At 38.3% G+C, this 21,019-nt stretch overlaps 1 pseudogene; it reads left to right on the forward strand.

The window, feature by feature from the left end:
* Positions 1 to 227: 227 nt before the first annotated feature.
* On the forward strand, positions 228 to 822 carry LOC123947183 (annotated as a pseudogene).
* The last annotated feature ends 20,197 nt before the right edge of the window (positions 823 to 21,019 follow it).

The following is a 21,019-nucleotide window of genomic DNA, read 5'->3' on the forward strand; positions in this document are numbered from 1 at the left end:
CTATTAAAAAGATAGGAAGGAAATTTTATGGACTTCATGCCAATGAATTAGACAACCTAGATGAAATGGATAAACTCCTTGAAAGATACAAATGACAAAAACCAGCACAAGAAGAGAGAGCAAACATGAGCACTGTTATCTCAATTTAAAATTTGACTTTATAATTAAAAAACAATTTCACAAATAGCTTTTCTCCTTGGCACACCACTGAAGATCCTGGGGCTGCCATGGGCCATCACCCTACCCCATGTTAACAGAACTGTAAGAACAAGCCATATCCAAACTTTTGTTTCTGCAGAGGTGTCCCTGATGCCAAGATCTGCATCTTTGACCTAGGGTGGAAGACAGCAAAAGTGGATGAGTGCCCATATGTGGTCATATGGTGTCAGATAAATATGAGCAGCTCTCCTCTAAACTTGCAGGCTGCAAGTATTTGTGCCAATAAGTACATGGTGAAAAGCTGTAGAAAAGATGGTTTTCACATCCACCTCTACCACATCATCCATATCAACAAGATGTTGTCCTGTGCTGGGGTTGACATGCTCCGAACAGTTATGCTATGTGGGGTGATTTTGAAAAGCCCCAGGGCACAGTGGCCAGATTCCACATTGACCAAGTCACCGTGTCCATCTGTACCAAGCTGCAGGACAAGAAGCCTGTAATTGGGGGTCTATACAGGGCCAAGTTCAAGTTCCCTGGACTTTTCAAGATCTAATTTTACTAAGTCTAACATGGAGGAATTTGAAGACATCATGGTTGAAAAGTAGTTCATCCCAAATGGCTTGTGGCCTCCTGGACAAATGGTGGGCTCTGCACTCATGAGAACCTCAGCACTGCCCCCTCCTTATTAATGCCCACCAAAAAATCCTACTTCCTGTTAAAAAAAAACCTCCAACAATTTTACAAATAAAATCCAGCTAATTTCACAGTTGAATCCTATCAAATATTTAAGGAAGACATTATATCAATCCTATACAAACTCTTCCAGAAAAACAGAAGGAAAGGAAACACTTCCTAATTCATTTTATGAAAGCAAGTTTTAACCTGATTCCAAAGCCAAAGTTCTCAAAGAGTGAGAACTATAGACTAATATCCCTCAACAACATAAATGCAGAAATGTTTGATCAGATATTAGATTAGAAAATCAAATCCAGAAAAAAATATATGTATATGTATATATATATGGATGATACAGCATGAACAAGTAGAATTTATCCTGGAAATGAAAGTCTTGTTCAGTATTTAAACAATGTAAATCTACTATTTTAATAGAATAAATATCAAAAATATAATTATTCCAATATATACAGAAAAAGCATCTGATAAAATTGAACAGCAAAAACATGCAGCAAACTAGAAATAATATGAACTTCTTTAATAAGACTAAGGGCATGTAAAAAAAACCTACAACTAATATACTTAGTGATGAAAGACTTAATGTTTTCAAGATTAAAAACATAGCAAGGGGTGCCTGGGTGGCTCAGTGGGTTAAAGCCTCTGCCTTAGGCTCAGGTCATGATCCCAGGGTCCTGGGATCGAGCCCCGCATCAGGCTCTCTGCTCGGCAGGGAGCCTGCTTCCTCCTCTCTCTCTGTCTGCCTCTCTGCCTAGTTGTGATTTCTCTCTGTCAAATAAATAAAATATTTAAAAAAAAACATAGCAAATATTTTGATTTTCAACACTACTATTTAACATTGCACTGGAGATCCTGGCCAGTGCAGTAAAATAAGAAAAAGTAAAAAAAGGCATATAGATGAGAAAGGAAGCAGTAAAAATTTTCTTATTTGCAGATGACAGGAATCTACAAAAAATCTATTAGAACTAATAAGTGAATTTAGCAAGGTTGCAGGATGAAAAGCCAATATATAAAAAGCAGTTGAAATTCTAGATATAACATCAATTACAAATGAAATAATTAAAAAAAACTTAATTTCCAATAGCATCAAAGGTATTTAGGAATATATTTAAAGAAAGACACATAAGGCCTTTATACAAAAACTAGAATTATTTGCATAGGGAAACTAAAGTAGACCTTAATGGAAAGGTGTACCAGGTTTATGGATTGGATTGGAAGGCTTGACATTGTTAAGATAGTAATCTTCCCTAAGTAGACCTGTAATTTGATGTAATTCCAATCAAAATCTTAACTGGCTGCTTTTGAAACAGAATGACAAGATAATTCTAAATTTATATGGAAAGGAAAGAGACCCAGAATAGCCAAAATAATTTCAGTAAAGAAGAAAAAGTGAACTTAAACATTGCCTAATTTAAGTCTTACTATAAACGTACAGTGATCAAGACAGTATGTTCAAGTATAAGACTAGACATACAAATAAACAGGACAGAATAGAAAATCCCAAAATAAACTTTTGTGGTCAATTTTTTTTTAAATGCCAGATTCAATGAGAAAAAGATAATTTTGTTTTTCAAAAAAACGTTGCTTGAACGCCTGGATCTCTGTTTGGAAAAAAAAGTAATCTTTGATCACTGAATCAAACCACATGCTCAAATTAACTCAGAATGTATCATCATCTAAATATAAGACCTAAATTATAAACCTTCAAAAACAAAACATAGGAAGAAATCTATGCAGTATTATGTTAGACAAAGATTTCTTAAACAGGTATAAAAAGCCCAAACTATAACACACACAAAAATTGTAAAATGGACTTCATTAAGATGAAATCACTTTCTCTTTGAAAGATATAAATCAGGGGAAAAAGGCAAGCCACATTCGTATTCAGAAAAATAATTGTGAAACATATGTTTGACAAGGGTTTATCCAGAATACATCAAGAATTCTTATAATTCAATAATAAGACAAATAATCCAATAGAAAATAGACCAAATATTTGAATAGACACATTATAAAAATGATATATCAATGGATATTTAAACACATAAGAATATGCTCAACATCATTAGTCATCAGAGAAATTAAACTTAGAAAAATAGTGAGATACTACCATATACCCACTAGAGTAGTAAAGGTTAAGAAGCCTAATAATACCAAATGTGGGTGATGTGGAGCAAGTAGACTTCACACACTGCTGGTGGGAATGCAAAACTGGTTCACATGCTTTGGAAAACAATATGGCAGCATCTTATGATTTCAAACATAAATATGCTATCAACCCCACAACTCCACTTCTAGGCATTGCTTAAGAGAAATAAAAACATATGTTCACACAAAGACATGTATGTAAGTAAATAAGTTCAGAGCAGCATTTCATAATAACAAAAACCTGGAAGCAGCCCAAATATTCAGCTAATGAATGGATAAGCAAAGTCCAGTGTATCCATAATGTGGAACAAAAAAATACTAATACAAAAAACATGAACAGCTCTTGAAACCATTTTGCTAAGTGAGAAAAGTTAAACACAACAAACTACATAATGGATGATTCTATAAATATGAAATTCCAAAAACAGCAAAGCTAAGGTGATTTCATGGCACTGGGTGGGAGAAGAGGGAATTAACTGACAAAGGACAAGATGAAAGGTTTAGGTAGAAAGAAATGCTGTATAAGTGATTTGGGTGGTAGTTATGCAACTGTTTAGAATTACATATTTTATCAAAATACACATTTAAATGTGGTAAACTTTACCTCAGTTTAACAAAGAAAAGAAAACGTAGGCCTCTCATTTGGTGAAACAAAAAACAAGCAAAAATTTCTTTTGTTTACTCTATTTTCAACAGAAAGTTCCATACTGAAAATGATTTGAATATGGAATCTTGAATTTGGGCATGTTCTGTTAACTGGAACTCAAGTGGTAGAGAATAGGTTCAAGCCCTAACTCTTCCTTCTACTTCCTGCAGTTTTTACCAATACCTATCTCCAGGCAAAAGGAAAGATAAAAGAAGAAAATCTTGTATTTGCTTGTATACTTACATTTGTGATTTTGCCCCATTTCAACAAGTACCATCCAATTCCATTATGCCTGTATAAGAAGCTACAATTCTGGTAGGAAAAAATGTCTTCCCCTCCAGCCACTCTTTTTCATAGGAAAATCACTATTGTTGTAAACAATTTGGGAAATAAAATGAAAGTACAAAATGATACTTATTTGCCACATGAAAAGACCTAGAAATTGAATCAGCTGTACGTGAAGTGTGGTGAAGTTTTCACATGTGTGATAAGGAAACCAGCACTTTATTCTTTTCGAACACATGGAGCATGTCCTTGCTGGTAGCTTGGTGCCTCTCTTTAAGTGCCAAAAAAAGCCTCTGGTCTGGATGATCAGCCCTGCCTATTATCTAGGTAACTTCCCTTCTCCTCTTCTTGCTCCCTACAGAAAACTGACTTTTCTAAGGATATAGAAGCTCGTAGTTTAAATGCTCACCTCTCCAGATTCTTCTGCTGTTTTGGATAGCGAGATATAAGTGAGGCTACTTACATTTCAGTGGCAATTGTAAACTGTCATTTTCTTGGTAAATCAATGATCAAGTCATACGACCCATGTCCTCCAGGAAGAGATGCAGTTATCCTGTGGGCATGAGAATGAAATCTATACCCTAAGAGTAGCCATGGTTTGAGGGATTTTGGAGCAGACTAAGAAAAAAGCTATGGCCACCTGTCACAGTGATGCACAACATGCCTGACTGAGCTGTGCTTGCATGGGGTTGCACAAGATGGGTTCACAACATGGGGCTGTCCAGAAGCTCACTGTGAGAAGGGGCCATTACCCAGATGGATTAGGAGGACAAGGAAACTCCCAGAGGAGATGAGGATGGGAAGGGGTTCTCATGAGCCCAGCCAATGTCCCCCAGCAGCTCGGTGAGGAGTCTGTGGGTCAGAAAGCCCCCAAGGGCCGTAATAGCTGGAGGTCTTACAACCACATGTCTCTATACATTCCATTGCTAGCAGATGTGCAGTGAGGCTTTGTGAAGTATGCAAAGCAGGCAGGCTCTAAGTGGCTGACAATCTACTCATTTGGACAATCTTTAAAATAATTCCATGTGTAAAATTTCAAGTTTGGTACTAGTAGTCTTTTTTTTGTGTTGATGGGCCTCAACTGGCAGTGAAGGAATTAACAAGCCAGGGGCCGATACACAGAGGCTCTTTTCTACAAGAGAGTGATGAAGCAGGAGCTAAATGGGGCTGGGTCCAATGTAGTATTCTTCGGCAGTGCTAAGTGGCCTTGGCTCGTGTACCTTTGCATTTCTAGTTTCTTGAGTAAAAGAAAACCCGTTTGGTAGAATTAGTAGATTCAGGGTCCTGTATTATATATATGGCTCTGTTTTAGAAATCTCGTTAAGCCCTTTACATGTATTATTCCATTTACTCCTTATAGCAATTCTATGCAGTAACTACTATTATACCTTCAGGGGAAGAGACTGAGGCCCAGAGACCTAAATGAACTTGTCCTAGTCTCCCAGCTAATCTTAGTCTTTGGAGCCAGTATCTAGTTTCCTGGAAATAAATGCAGGAAAGAATGTTGATAACAATATGTAGAAGTACAGAAAGCCACAGGGGAACATGATCCAGATATACTGATCCAGCTTCTTCAAAAAGCCAACAGCAGCGTGAAAAAGAGAGGGAGAACTTTCTGGATTTAGAGACTCGAGGTGACTTGCAGTGTTGGCTAGGTTCGGTGAAACTGACAACAGCCCATCTCTAGCACTGACCACATCTAAAAACTGAACAGAATATAAAAAGCAGCTACATGAAGATCTTGAAAAATAAAAAACAGTGGGCTGGGGACAAAAGTCAAAACCTGAATCATGATGCATGATATGGACAGCTTCCACTGCGTGGAACTCTCTTTCCATGTAGGAGGCTAAACTCTGAGAAGTCTCTCTTTCTGGATAGAAAACTAGGAAAGACAGCATGGGGCCAGAGAATGTAGGACAAATGCTAGATTGCCGAGAGCTGGAAAAGAGCACCCCCCCCAATTCTGTGTATGAACTGATATAATTCCCGGGGTCTTCGTGAGCTATATATGTGTCACAGGCCACGTACACATTACACATAGCGGAGTGTTTGAGAACTGAATTCCACATAAACCACTGCCCCGGTGCCAGACTAACCCTTGTTGGGTGTCTGCCCTGGGCCGGACATTTTACTAAAGAAAATATATAGTAGGCAAATAAGTACATAGAAGCATCCTCAACGTGACTTAGTCCTTGGGGACATGCAAATTAAAACCACAAAGATGTAACTCTATGCACCTCTCAGAATGAGTACGATAATCAATGGCGACAACACAAAATGCTGGCAACAGTGCTGTTGCTAGAACATTCCTACACATCTGTGGGGAATACAAAATAACATAGTTTGGCCATTTCTTACAAAGTTGAACATGACCTCACCTTATGATTCAACCTTTCTCATAGGTATTCACCCAAGAGAGATTAAAATAGTCACATAAAACATATGAAAGTTTATAACATCTTTATTTATAACTGCCCCCCCCCACCCACACACACACTGGAAACAACCCAATGTCTTTTAGCTGGTTCATGGATAAACAAGTTGTGGTATACATAAGCAATGGAATACTACCCAGGATTATAGGACAGACTAGCAAAGACAAAATTATAGGAGTGGAGAATATATTGCTCAATAGCTGTTGAAGAAAGTGTCACTATGGTGGGGCAGCCAAAGGGAATTTTTGGGTAGTGATGAGACTGTCAGTATCTTATGGTAGTGGTTACACAAATGGAGACATTTATCTAAACTCATAAAACAGTACACAAAAATGGTGAATTTTACTATAAATTATTCTTAAAATTTTTACTGTAAATTCTATAAACTAAATAATTAAAAAAAGACATATAGCAATCAAATGTAAGATGTAGACTTTTTTGATTGTGATGTGAAAAAAGACATATGTGGAAACATATGGAGTCCATGTTAAATGATACCAAGGAATTGTTGCTTTTGTTAGGGGTCCTGTGGGCATTGTGATTGAGTGAGAAATATCCATATGTTTAAGAGATGCTTACAAGAGCATAGCATACAGCCATATATCATACCATTCAATGTTGGTTATGTCCACAAGTTTTCAAAAATTTTAGCAAATAATCAAAATAAAAAATTGCTTGGTGTCAAAATAAGCAAAAATAAAATTTTTTAAAGTAGTGGATTTAAGATTCATACCTATTTTTTTTAAGATTTTATTTATTTATTTGACAGATAGAGATCACAAGTAGGGAGAGAGGCAGGCAGAGAGAGAGAGAGACTGAGGAGGAAGCAGGCTCCCCACCAAGCAGAGAGCCCGATGCGGGGCTCCATCCTAGGTCCCTGAGATCATGACCTGAGCAAAAGGCAGAAGCTTTAACCCATGAGCCACCCAGGTGCCCCCATACCTATTTTTAATTATGCTGAAGTCCTTACTCTTTCCCACTATGCTCTACAGCTATCCTATTCATCTCAACTTATTTGTTGAAACTTTCCTATTTCCATATATGAAATAGAAAATATGTAAATAATCTCAGAGTAAGTACTGACATTATTCAGGTAATATGCAAAAACACAGCTTCATGAATTGCTCTAATATACTGTCTTCTCCATTGAGAAGCTATTTCCCCCACCAACCGCCAGAAGAATACCATTAAAATGCCACTGGAATTTGTCTAAATAATGAAAAGCTGTCAGGAATTTGAAACCCTCACTTCTTTTCTTAAATTTCATTTTTAAAATTTAAATTCAATTAATTACTATATAATGTATTATTAGTTTCAGATGTAGAGGTCAGAGATTCATCAGTCTTATATTATACCTAGTGCTCATTATATCACATGCCCTCTTTAATGTCTATCATCAGTTACTCCATCCCTCTATCTCCCTGGCCAGCAACACTCGGTTTGTTTCCTATGATTAAGAGTCTCTTATGGTTTGTCTCCTTTTCTGAATTCATCTTGTTTTATTTTTCCCTCTCTTCCTCTATGATCCTCTGTTTTGTGAAACACTGACTTCTTACAAAGACCTCAGAAATTTCCCCATAGTTTCCCTCTATGGGAACTAATCGTTCTCTTCTATACCTCTTGATATATCTTAGTTAAAAAAAAAAAAAAACAATCACTTCGAGGGGAGACAATGTGGCGGGGAACTAGGAGGAGGCACCGTTTCAATCTGTACCCTAAAGTGAGCTGATTACCTACCAAAGAACTCTGATCACCCATGAAATCAGCCTGAGATTAGAATTATACACTTCTGGATCTCTACCGGGGCAGAAGACGCCAGTGGGCAGGTAAAGCGGAGTGGGAACGTCGGACTGATATCGGAAGATAAACAAAAGGGGGAGAGAGCCACCAGAAGCGACCCATTGGAAAGTAATACCCCAATACGAGAGTGCCCTGCACTGGGGACCAGCATTAACTTGGAGTCTGGTTGAAAACACTCAAAAAGAGCAAAGGATCACGGAGGGAAATTGTGGGAATCAGGGTGGTTAGGGACAGGGGCTTATGTCCCCGGACCCAGGACAGCCACCCCTGGTGCTGAGCCAGAGAGAGTGTGGCAGAGAAACGAGGTCTTGATCCCTGAGCCGCCAGCACGCCCGAGAACGCGTGGGGTCCAGCGCCCGTGAGGGGCTGGGAGCCTTGCCAACTGGCAGATGCACAGACTTTTTACAGTCCCCACGTGAGTCCCATGCCACGCTATCAGAGTCTGAGCCGTGCCCTGCGCCCTCCCCTGAGAGAGGTGCATGCAGGCACCAACCAGGTGCTCTCCGACCCAGAAAGACCAGGCACTCCCAGCCTGGGCCATCAAGAAAATCTCAGTGTGGAACCTCCATGCTGTTTTCCAGAGTGGTTGCACCAGCTTGCATTCCCACCAACAGTGGAGGAGGGTTCCCCTTTCTCCACATCCTCTCCAGCATCTGTCATTTCCTGACTTGTTAATTTTAGCCATTCTGACTGGTGTGAGGTGATATCTCATTGTGGTTTTGATTTGTATTTCCCTGATGCCGAGTGACGTGGAGCACTTTTTCATGTGTCTGTTGGCCATCTGGATGTCTTCTTTGCAGAAATGTCTGTTCATGTCCTCTGCCCATTTCTTGATTGGATTGTTTGTTCTTTGGGTGTTGAGTTTGCTAAGTTCCTTATAGATTTTGGATACTAGCCCTTTATCTGATATGTCGTTTGCAAATATCTTCTCCAGGGGTGGGAGGTTGGGGCAACCTGAGGGTTTTGAAGGGTCAGGGGTGGGAGGTTGGGGGAACAGGTGGTGGGTAATGGGGAGGGCACGTTTTGCATGGAGCACTGGGTGTTGTGCAAAAAGAATGAATACTGTTACGCTGAAAAAATAAATAAAATGGGAAAAAAAATTGAAAAAAAAAAAAAAAAAAGAAAATCTCAGTGTGCGATCTCTGCTTGGGACCTCTCTGGTGGTCTGGAGCTGTCCAGACAGCCACCACTCTTGTGGTTTTGGGTACAAGCAGGAGTTCCTGTGTCCCCAGGGACCATGACTCAGAACGTGCTCTGACAGCAGCCAACGGGGAACTTATGTGCTCTGGAGCACTCACAGGGGAACAGACAGAGGCTTCTCTCTGAGAGGGAGATCTGGGTGCAGTTTGCTTTCCTCCAAACCTCCCCAAACCATCAAAAACTGTCAAGGGGAGAGAAAAAAACAAAAAACAAAAAACGAACAAACAAACATAAAAACCTCCAGAGAACAAAAGCCTGAAAGACCAGTTTCCTCAGAACCCACCCCCTTGAGGGGGGCAGGAGGATTTAACTCAGGGAACATTGCCTGAAAAGACACATGGCAGGCCCCTCCCCCAGAAAGTCAACCAGGAAAAAAAAAAAAAGACTACAGGAGAACAACCACCACTACTTCATAGATACAACTTTTATTTTTAATTCATTCCCACTATTCTGGTTCATTTTTTTATATAGATAATTTTTTAACCTATTTACCATCACAGTGAGATGTCGAGTACATCAAATTCCATAATGACCTTTTTTTTTTAAAGATTTTATTTATTTATTTGACAGACAAAGATCACAAGTAGGCAGAGAGGCAGGCAGAGAGAGAGGAGGAAGCAGGCTCCCTGACAAGCAGAGAGCCCGATGTGGGGCTCGATCCCAGGACCCCGAGATCATGACCTGAGACGAAGGCAGAGGCTTTAACCCACTGAGCCACCCAGGTGCCCCCATAGTAATCTTTTAACCTGAACTTTTTGATACATATACCCATGTTTTTCTTTTGTTTTTCTATTTTTTAATTTTTTTAAATTTTAGTTTAGTTTAGTTTATTCTTTTTTATTTTTATTTTTTAACATTCATATAGAGTTAAACTTCAAAGTAATCCCCTTTCCCCAATCAATGCTACCCCTATAGATAAATCAATTTTTAATCCCCCTTTATCTTAGGAAAGTTGAGACCTTTAACAAAGATATCAAGATACATCCAAGAAGAATCAAAATAACCTTCCTTGCCCACACTGAGAACTTATAGCCACTCTCCCATTTTTTCTTCCGCCAGTGTTTCTGTGTATTTGTGCTTGTCCTGATAGTATATGAATCTTATACTTGGGGTTCTTTTTGACGAGGTTCTTTTTTTTGCTTTTATATATATATATATATATATATATATATATATATATATATATATTTCTCTTGTCATATACTTTTATCAGTCTTTTTGTTTGTCTGTTTTTGATTGTATACATCATAAATCTTACCTTGGGGCCCATTTGGGGGCTGAGCCTTCTTTTTTATCTTTCTTTTTTTTTCTTGTCCTTCTCTCTCTTTTCTTTTTTCTTTTCTTTTCTTTTAATATTTTATTTATTTATTTGACAGAGAGAAAGCGATCACAAGTAGGCAGAGAGGCAGACAGAGAGAGAGGAGGAAGCAGGCTCCCTGCTGAGCAGAGAGCCTGACTTAGGGGACTTAGGGCTCCATCCCAGGACTCTGTGATCATGACCCGAGCCGAAGGCAGAGGCTTTAACCCACTGAGACACCCAGGTGCCCCTCTTTTCTTTTTTCTTTCTTTTTTCTTTCATTTGGGTGGGGACTCCTGATTGCGCAAAAGCCTTCCAGGGTGCACCTTGACTGCACCACGGTTGATACGTCCAGCTACATCCATTCAACTATCTCTCACCAAAATGACTAGGAGGAGGAATGCCCAACAGAAGAAAAATTCAGAGGATGCGCCTTCTGCAACAGAGCTAATGGCTATCAACATAGACAATATGTCGGAAAGGGAATTCAGGCTAACAATTATCCAGGCAATAGCTAGGTTGAAGAAAGTCATGGATGACCAAATGGAATTGATTAGGGCAGAACTGAAAGCCACCAGGGATGATGTACACAATGTTAAGGTGGAACTGAAAGCCACCAGGGATGATGTCCACAATACTCTCAATGAGTTCCAATCTAATCTAAATTCTCTAAAAGCTAGGGTAACTGAGACAGAAGATAAAATTAGTGATCTGGAGGACAAACAGATAGAGAAAAAGGATCAGGATGAAGCCTGGAGCAAACAGCTTAGAAACCACGAGAACAGAATCAGGGAAATAAATGATGTCATGAAACGTTCTAATGTCAGAATTATTGGAATCCCTGAAGGGGAGGAGAAAGAATGAAGTCTAGAAGATATAGTGGAATAAGTTCTCCATGAAAATTTTCCCAATCTTGCAAATGGAACCAGCGTTCATGTACTAGAGGCAGAACGGTCTCCCCCCAAGATTATAGATTCTAAAAAAAATCAAGGCACCTGATAGTAAAATTGAGAAATCATAATTGTAGATACAATCTCTTGATAGCCGCTAGGAAAAAGAGGCTCCTTAGGTACAGAGGAAAGCCCATCAGAATAAAGTCAGACCTGTCCACAGAAACCTGGAAAGCCAGAAAGGGCTGGCAAGATATATTCAGGGCACTAAGTGAGAAGAACATGCAGCCAAGAATACTTTATCCAGCAAGACTGACATTCAAAATAGATGGAGAGATAAAGAGTTTCCAAGACTGGCTAGGCTTAAAAGAGTATGCGACCACTGAGCCGACATTGCAGGAAACATTAAGGGGGGTTCTATAAAAGAGGAAAAATCCTAAGAATATCATTGAACAGAAATATGGAGACAATCTACAGAAAGAAAGACTTCAAAGGTAACACGATCAGTATCTAAGAATAATCACTCTCAATGTGAATGGCTTAAATGCGCCCATAAAATGACACAGGGTTGCAGATTGGATAAGACGACAGGACCCATCCATATGTTGTCTACAAGAGACCCATTTTGAACCTAAGGATACACCCAGACTGAAAGTGAAGTGATGGAGAAGCATCTTTCATGCCAATGGGCCTCAAAAGAAGGACAGGGTAGTGATTCTCATATCAGATAAATTAGATTTTAAACTAAAGACTATAGTCAGAGATACAGAAGGACACTACATAATTCTTATAGGGACTATCCACCAAGATGATCTAACAATTGTAAATATCTACGCCCCCAATATGGGAACAGCCAATTACATAAGAAAACATAAGCAGCCAATTACATAAGAAAAAAGATAAAGAGTCATATTGATATGAGTACATTAATAGTAGGAGATCTTAACACGCCTCTCTCAGTAATAGACAGATCATCCAAGCAGAAAATCAATAAAGAAACAAGAGAATTGAATAACACATCGCACCAGATGGGCCTCATAGATATATACAGGACATTCCACCCTAAAACAACAGAATACTCATTCTTCTCAAGTGCACATGGAACCTTCTCCAGACTAGACCACATACTGGGTCACAAAGCAGGACTCAACTGATACCAAAAGACAGAGATTATTCCCTGCATATTCTCAGATCACAATGCTTTGAAACTGGAACTCAGTCACAAGGAAAAGTTTGGAAGGAACTCAAACACCTGGAAGCTAAAGACCACCTTGCTTAAGAATGCTTGGATCAACCAGGAGATCAAAGAAGAACTTAAACAATTCATGGAAACCAATGAGAATGAGGACACTTTGGTCCAAAACCTATGGGATACAGCAAAGGCGGTCCTAAGGGGGAAATATATAGCCATCCAAGCCTTCCTCAAAAAATTTGAAAAATCCAGAATATACCAGCTCTCTCTACACCTTAAAGAACTGGAGAATAAACAACAAATTAAATCAATTCCACACATTAGAAGGGAAATAATCAAGATCAGAGCAGAGATCAATGAGGTAGAAACTAGAGATACAGTAGAACGTATCAATGAAACTAGAAGCTGGTTTTTTGAAAGAATCAATAAGATCGATAAACCATTGGTCACACTAATCCAAAAGAAAAGAGAAAGCTCAAATTAATAAAATTATGAACGAAAAGGGAGATATCACAACTAACACCAAGGAAATAGAAACAATCATCAGGAGTTATTATCAATAGTTATATGCCAATAAGTTAATCAACCTAGATGAAATGGATGCATTCCTGGAAAACTATAAACTCCCAAAATTGAACCAGGAAGAAATTGACAACCTGACTAGACCAATATCTAGAAATGAGATTGAAGCAGTGATCAAAAACCTCCCAAAAAACAAGAGCCCAGGACCTGATGGATTCCCTGGGGAATTCCACCAAACTTTCAAAGAAGAAATAACACCTATTCTCCTGAAACTGTTTTAAAAATTGAAGCAAAAGGAAAACTTCCAGACTCTTTTTATGAAGCCAGCATTACCCTGATCCCCCAACCAGGCAAAGACCACACCAAAAAGGAGAATTTCCGACCAATATCACTGATGAATATGGATGCTAAGATTCTCAACAAGATCCTAGCAAACAGGATCCAATAGCACATTAAAAAGATTATCCACCATGACCAGGTGGGATTCATCCCTGGGTTATAAGGACGGTTCAACATTCGCAAATCAATCAATGTGATAGAACAAATCAATAAGAGAAGAGAGAAGAACCACATGGTCCTCTCAATTGATGCAGAAAAAACATTTAACAAAATCCAGCATGTGCTCCTGATTAAAACGCTTCAAAGTATAGGGATAGAGGGAACATTCCTGAACTTCATAAAATCTATCTATGAAAGACCCACAGCAAATATCATCCTCAATGGGAAAAAGCTCGCAGCCTTCCCGTTGAGATCAGGAACACACAACAAAGATGCCCACTCTCACCACTCTTGTTCAACATAGTATTAGAAGTCCTAGCAACAGCAATCAGACAACAAAGAGAAATAAAATGTATCCAAATTGGCAAAGAAGAAGTAAAATTCTCTCTCTTCGCAAATGACATAATTCTTTATATGGAAAACCCAAAAGTCTCCACCCCCAAACTACTAGAACTCATACAGCAATTCAGTAACGTGGCAGGATACAAAGTCAATGTACAGAAATCAGTGGCTTTCTTATACACTAACAATGAAAATACAGAAAGGGAAATTAGAGAATCGATTCCATTTACTATGGCACCAAGAACCATAAGATACCTGGGAATAAACCTAACCAAAGAGTTAAAGTATCTGTACTCGAAGAACTACAGAACACTCATGAAAGAAATTGAAGAAGACACAAAAAGATGGAAGACCATTCCATGCTCTTGGATAGGAAGAATAAACATTGTTAAAATATCTATACTGCCTAGAGCAATCTGTACTTTTAATGCCATTCTGATCAAAATTCCACCGGTATTTTTCAAAGAGCTGGAGCAAATAATCCTAAAATTTGTATGGAATCAGAAGAGACCCTGAATTGCTAAGGAAATGCTGAAAATCAAAAATAAAACTGGCGTCATCACGTTACCTGATTTCAAGCTTTACTACAAAGCTGTGATCACCAGGACAGCATGGTACTGGCATAAAAACAGACACATAGACCGGTGGAACAGAGGAGAGAGCCCAGATATGGACCCTCAACTCTATGGTCAAATAATCTTCGACAAAGTAGGAAAAAATATCCAGTGGAAAAATGATGCTGGGAAAATTGGACAGCTATATGTAGAAGAATGAAACTCAAACATTCTCTTACACCATACACAAAGATAAACTCGAAATAGATAAAAGACCTCAACGTGAGACAGGAATCCATCAGAATGCTAGAGGAGAACATAGGCAGTAACCTCTTCAATATCAGCCACAGCAACTTCTTTCAAAACATGTCTCCAAAGGCAAAGGAAACAAAAGTGAAAATGAACTTTTGGGACTTCATCAAGATCAAAAGCTTCTCCACAGCAAAGGAAACAGTCAGCAAAACAAAGAGGCAACCCACAGAATGGGAGAAGATTTGCAAATGACAGTACAGACAAAAGATTGATATCCAGGATCTATAAAGAACTTCTCAAACTCAACACACACAAAACAGAAAATCATATAAAAAAAATGGACAGAAGATATAAACTTCTCCAATGAAGACATACAAATGGCTATCAGACACATGAAAAAATTTTCATCATGACTAGCCATCAGGGAGATTCAAATTGAAATCACATTGAGATACCACCTTACACCAGTTAGAATGGCCAAAATTAGCAAAACAGGAAACAACGTGTGTTGGAGAGGATGTGGAGAAAAGGGAACCCTCCTACACTGTTGGTGGGAATGCAAGTTGGTGCAGCCACTTTGGAGAACAGTGTGGAGATTCCTGAAGAAATTAAAAATAGAGCTTCCCTATGACCCTGCAATTGCACTACTGGGTATTTACCCCAAAGATACAGATGTAGTGAAAAGAAGGGCCATCTGTACGCCGATGTTTATTGCAGCAATGGCCACGGTCGCCAATCTGTGGAAAGAACTAAGATGCCCTTCAATGGACGAATGGATAAGGAAGATGTGGTCCATATACACGACGGAGTATTATCCCTCCATCAGAAAGGATGAATACCCAACTTTTGTACCAACATGGACGGGACTGGAAGAGATTATGCTGAGTGAAATAAGTCAAGCAGAGAGAGTCAAGTATCATATGGTCTCACTTATTTGTGGAGCATAACAAAGAACATGGAGGACATGGGTTGATGGAGAGGAGAAGGGAGTTGAGGGAAATTGGAAGGGGAGGTGAACCATGAGAGACTATGGACTCTGAAAAACAATCTGAGGGTTTTGAAGGGGCGGGGGGGGTGGGAGGTTGGGGGAGCCAAGTGGTGGGTATTAAGGAGGGCACGTACTGCATGGAGCACTGGTGTAGTGCAAAAACAATAAATTCTGTTATGCTGAAAAGAAATTTTTTAAAAAGTTAAAATAAACAAACAAACAGAAACAATCACTTCAAAAATATTTCAGTGGGGTCAGATAGATGGTAGATACTTTGAATATTATGAGAAGGCATTACCTTAATTCATCTCAGGATGGCACACACGGAATGTGGAGGGCCGAGTGATACTCCAAACCTCTTCTTGTGGTATCCTCACCACCGTGCACCTGGCAGACTCTCTTAGTGTTCTCAAGTCATTGCATCACCAAGAGAAATACATTGGTGTACACATTTCAAGGTGAACCTAGAAGCTGCCCATGTTAGGACTATAGAGAGGCCATCTGGACCCACAGCAGAATAACCATCTGTTTGCACCTTGTTTGTTGCTTAGCCATTAAGATGAAATGTGGCCCAGGAAATACTGCTGTAACACAGCACAAAATAATATCTTATCATGGCATTCTGCTTTGTGAGAGGGCCATTTTCCCTTATATGTTTTTTCCCTACACATCTAAAATATATGTTTTTTTGTATAGTTATACACACACGCTTTCACTTATACATCAATCTAGATCAATTAAAAAATAAACAGTTACTGAGCATTCACTATGGACCAAGCAAGGTTCTAGCACTTTGTATGTATTAACTCATTGCATTCATATCCATCTTACAGATAAGGCAGGTTGCTTTAGGGACACTGGTCTCTAAAGGTCATTCAGAATTGTATATGGAAATGTGAACTTGTATTACTGAAAATTACTCAATAGAACTGATATGCTACATAAAAATATATTTAAGTGTTTAAAGCAAAATACTATCTGGTCTATAAGTAATTTTCAACTCTTAAATACATCCACGTAATATATCCTGGTATGGTGAACATTTGTTTTGCCCCCACACCATCTTTCACCTTCATGTGGTCCTGTGGAAAATGACTCTAGCTCAGGCTCATAGTTAATGAGGCATCTGATTCAGATTGGGCCAAAACACAGACATCTGATTTGTTCAGTATCCTTCTTCATGATTTCTGTAACCAGAAGTGGTAAAGAGAGAGAGTTACTCATTGTTGGGGGAAAATGTGTGTCAAGAGCCAGAGACAGCCATGTTTTTGCTACATGATGGAATTTAATCTTCGTTGGGGACAAACAAATGAAGAAGCCAACACCCACTGGTGGGAGAGAGAACAGAAGTCTAGCTGTATCAAGACTTTGTTTTCCATTGTTCTTGAAGCCCAGGGATGTGTCTATCATGTTCATGACTTACTTATTCATTCTTTTCTTTAATTAATGGTCTCTTTTAGCAAATTCCCCCTTTTCACCAAATTATATTAAGCTGTTTTCATCACTGGGCATTTATAGTAAATTGCATTATTGTTACAAATCTTCTCTTTTCCCCTTGAATAAAATAAGTATCCATGCATACCCATTGCCATGTGACTTGCCTTCCTCTTTTAGGGGGTATATATCTCTGTCTCATTGACTTTAGGTTTGGCCATATGACCCATTTGATCCAGGTGTAATGTGAGAAGTGACAGGGTGTCAGTTTGAGCAGAATTTTTTAAGAGGTGGTGCATATTTCCACCATTACTATTGAATTTCTTCCACCACAATGTGAATCATGTGTATCAAATGGGACCACTTCTCTAGCCTGGCTTTTAGCATAAGCAGAGATGTAGAGCTGACCCATCATCTACCTGCTGCCTGCAACATAGACTCAGACCCACAGAGCTGCAGTCAACCAGCTCCTGATATATAACCTGAGTGACAGACCGTTGTTCTTATAAGTCTCTCAGATTTTGAAGTTGTTACACAGCATTATCTCAGCAAGAGCTGACTGTCATGGGACTATTACAGTCTTGATCAATTTGTCTTATGCAAAAGTGCTTTTACAGGCTATAAGTCCTTGAGGATAGGCTTCTTACTATTGCTTATTTTGCAGTTGTGGAAACTGAGTCTTAAAGTGTATAAGCAACTTTCCCAAAGCTACTGAAAGAGGTGGAAATCAAATATAGCGACTCCAGAACTCCTAAAAATTTTTATAATGCCTCAAGCCATATCACTTTTACAATCTGCATACATAACATATTTAGTTGCTATGTGTGGGGAAATATAACCTGACTAGGAATATATCTAAACTGGTGTACCTCATTATGAGATTCTAGTAAGTGACAATACTGCATAAATATGCAATACAAACATGCATCCTTACGAGAATATACTATGTTGTGTAAGTGGAACTAATTTTAAGAAATTCTGAAGAGTAAGATATTTAAAGTATAGAGAAGGTGAAGTAGGACATTTTTATTTGCAGTATTACATTCTTGCTCTCACTTTCAAATGGACACAGTGTGGGCTTTCTTTTTTTTAGATAGAAAGCTCTCCAAGCATATTTAAAATGTTATACAGTTTATAAGATTAGATTTGTATGCATTTTCCCCAAAATTATGTAAAAAATTATATTACATCTGTAACAGATTAAATATCTGCAATAAATTATATTAACAAGGGGAGGTTTTATGGCAATTAACAAGTGCATTTAAAAAATAATTGATGATTCAATAGCATTCCTAACTATTATTTTTGAAAGAGTTTTAGACATTTTAATGAGTGGTTTCAGGGGTAATTGTTACTGTTGTTATTTTAGAAATATGGCAGAGTCTAAGTACCAATTTGTTCTGCTATCTACATATTTGCCTAATTTCTGTAAGTGATGAAATGTATCTGTCCTCAAAGGAGTTGCCCCTTGGCAGCATGTTGGGATTTAGTTCAGGAGAAGGAGAGAAAGGGGAAAACTGGTGCAGGACAGAAACTAGCTCTCTCCACGCCCAAGCATCTATGTGCTTTGGAACAAAAGCACACCATGTCAGACAGCTTTTTATTGTGGTGAGGGAAGGGTGGAATATTTAGAATCCTCTTCCCTTAAAATCTTGTCCCCAGAGTATTGATTCTTTTTAAAGTGTTTCTTGTAAGACTGCCAGAGGCTCTCCTTTCAAACAGTTCTTCCTCTCCATCTCTGAGAGGTTGACTCAAGGACACAAAAATCAGTTTTTTTTTAATGTACATATTTTACTTCCTATTGGTTGGGTTGATAACTTTTGACTGACCTTTCAAGTTCTTTGATCCAATAAGGATAACATCTTCACATATGTAAGACAAAGGTTAGGACTTGGTAATAAAATTGAACAAGTGAAGATCTTGAGGTGAGAATCAGAAGAGCTCTGCACATAAATCATAAGCTGGAAATGTTGGAGTTAGGAATATTGATTCTATCTATGTGTCTACTTATTTATCTATCAGCTATATCTATATATCTATATCTAACTACCTATGTCTCTATCTCTACCTACCATCTTTCTCTTCCTTTCTCTCTCTCTTATATCTCTTTCAATCAATCTTTGCAGCTGGTGGAAGAGATATATCTGGGAAAGACTTTCATCTCAGATGGGACTCTGCACAATCACTGTAACTTGCTGTGGTCTGTGATCAAACTTCAGGCAAACATTAGACAACAGAAATGAGTGCAGACATGATTGCATGGTCTCTGTGGGTTATAGAAACAGAATGAGACTGCTATTTGATTAAGGGCTGGAGGAATCTAGTTGTAATCACAAGTGCAAACCGGAGCAGGTGAAAGATATTAGCAAAGCATGCGTGAATTTGAATACGATATAGTTGGGAGATGGAACTTAAGCATTAACACAAAGCTTTCCTTATTCTTCCTGGCATCTCCATTTGGGTCACTTTAGAACTCTGCCAATTTTTCTCAATGGAGCTTTTTAAGATCACACAAGATTTCCAGTTCAAACAACAGAATAAGCACTTGTAATTTTCCATTTTTCAAGATCATCTATAGAATGTATTTGGTTTTTCTTTTAGTTGAAGACACTCTGTGTCCCTGTTATCTGATTTGCCCATTAATTAGTATTTGGAGTTGGGTTTTCATAGAAAAAATAAAAATTTTTGAAAAGATTGTGTTTATTATTAGTAATACATTGGATATATGTTCAACATATTATTTAACATATATTGAACATATATTTTAAGTGGCAAATTTTTCAGATTTAGCCATAAGCTTGTTTTTCTAAAACAAGGGAAAATGCCATTATTGTCATATTTAACCCCTAGCATTTTCTTCTTTTTGTGTATATATCTTAAAAGAAAAAGGCAATTATGTGTTTACTTTATTAGTCTGGAGCCTATTAAATTCTGTTTCTAATGTTTTCTAGAAGACTTTGTTTGAATCTATATCAATCTATCCATATCTAACTAAGCTGTGGTCTCCCATATCTTTAGTCTTTCTTTGACAATACATGGCTCCAGGAAAAGTGATGACTCATCAAATACATAGTATAACAGCTTAACTGAAGCTGACATAGAAAATATGCAAGGATACTAGTTAGAGTACAGACAAGCTTATGCCTGCTCTATTAATGGGTGACATTTTAAACAATTGAGCTGTCAGACCCTACTGTGAATAAAGGGGTTTAATCATAGCAGGAATTAGTGCACACGACAGGTGATTATGTGTTGGAAACATGACAGGACCATCTGTGATGCTTCACATTATTTGTAATCTCAGTAATTGCAGCTTTGGGGAAAAATTATTTGGGATTGGAGAACCCAGGGTTGGGGGAAGAAATAAACAAAAACTACATACAACCCACTTATTTCAATAATAGAGGTCTCTACAAATGGGAAAAGTTCAACTCACATTATCAATTTAAGTCCATCCCCCTTCTCACCAATTCAACAACAAAGCGATATAATCATGGTTTTTTTCCCCCCTTTCTCAAAGTCCAATTATAGTGCCTCCTTGCCAATAAAATAAACCTGCTATCATCTACTTACTAAATTGAGATGAGAATTTCTTCTAAAATTATTTAGGCTACATTATCTGAAGCCACTCAGGAAAACATGAGGCCCAGCTGAAAAGGTATTTTCCCCTGCTGGATATTC

Source organism: Meles meles, chromosome 1 (genome assembly GCF_922984935.1).
Source record: "Meles meles chromosome 1, mMelMel3.1 paternal haplotype, whole genome shotgun sequence".
Classification (NCBI taxonomy): domain Eukaryota; kingdom Metazoa; phylum Chordata; class Mammalia; order Carnivora; family Mustelidae; genus Meles; species Meles meles.